The sequence below is a fragment of the Nannospalax galili genome, unplaced genomic scaffold (genome assembly GCF_000622305.1).
Source record: "Nannospalax galili isolate Female #2095 unplaced genomic scaffold, S.galili_v1.0 scaffold4069, whole genome shotgun sequence".
In the NCBI taxonomy this organism is placed as follows: Eukaryota; Metazoa; Chordata; class Mammalia; order Rodentia; family Spalacidae; genus Nannospalax; species Nannospalax galili.
This window is the reverse complement of record NW_008360012.1, coordinates 7883-9063: the sequence shown is the minus strand read 5'-3', so window position 1 is coordinate 9063 and position 1181 is coordinate 7883. Positions and strand designations below refer to the sequence as shown.

General features: G+C 39.2%; 1 pseudogene; it reads right to left on the bottom strand.

Moving 5' to 3' along the window:
- Positions 1-566: 566 nt before the first annotated feature.
- On the bottom strand, positions 567-1176 carry LOC103726433 (annotated as a pseudogene).
- Positions 1177-1181: the final 5 nt, after the last annotated feature.

Here is a 1181-nt window from a genome sequence, read left to right as displayed (position 1 = left end):
TGAGCAATAAACAGACCACTGAAACAGAGGTTGGTGTGGCCAGAGTTCAGAGAGGGGTTAACAGTCTACCATGAAAAATGATGGGAAAGCCCAGCCTGTTGAAATCTCACAGATGCTCTGTCTATAGAGAGAGACCAAATTATGGTTTGGTTTATCTGATAAAAAGCATCTCTAGTAATTTCTCAAGGTCAGTACAAGCAGGGGACTCAAAGTCCCAGTTTGTTGTCCCTGAATTGCAACAACAATAATAATAATTATGCCACATCTATTGACTCTTTGAAATAACAAATCTGTAATCAACCACACTGAAAAGAGGAGCAACCCCCTCTGCCTCCCAAATCCCATCTCAAGTCTCAAGAACCGGAGGAATTGTTAATAATTGTGAAGAACAGCAAACACTCAAGGTGTGATTTGTAAAAACAATCAAGTTGATTAAAGACATCACCCTTATCTCAACCAGTGTGGAGAACTTAGGGGGCTTTTTTTTTTGGCTTCTCTTCTCAACAGCATATCATTTTAATTATAACAATTGCTTGGTACAGGGAAACTAACAAAGTGTTTTTTTAAACACATCATTGCAACATTGTAGCCCTGATAATTTAAGTATATAAACTATGAGTAAATGAATGATACATGCCTAGAAAGTATCATGATTTACACTATCAGTGGCCACTGGACTTAGGACTAGTCCAAGACCTTGATCTAGATTTTGACCTAGACCTAGACTGTGATCTTGACTGAGATTTGGATCTAGGTGGTTCTTTTTTCCTTGATTCCTTTTTGTATCTTGAGACAGACTTATAATGTGTTTCGGAATCTGTTTTAGAGGTGCCTCTAGTTTTGGTATGAGATGCAGACCTAGAACGTGATTTAGCCTTCATTTCTTTCTTGGGCTGGGACTCAGACCATGATCATGAATTGGATTTAGATCTTGAAAAAGATCGATTTCGGTGTTTGAATCTATCAGTCGGAATGGCTTCTGCCATTTGTCGGAATGGCTTCTGGTCTTCCAGTCCGTGTACTGTTTCTAGGACTATAAGATCTCCTATAGTTGTAATCAAAAGACCGACTCCTTGATCTCCTCCTTTCCTAACTCAGGCTGTATCTGTCATAATCATCATAGTGTGAAGAGCTGTACACATTCCTCCCTTCCTTGGCTTTCATTTGATTTGCTGTCTTCC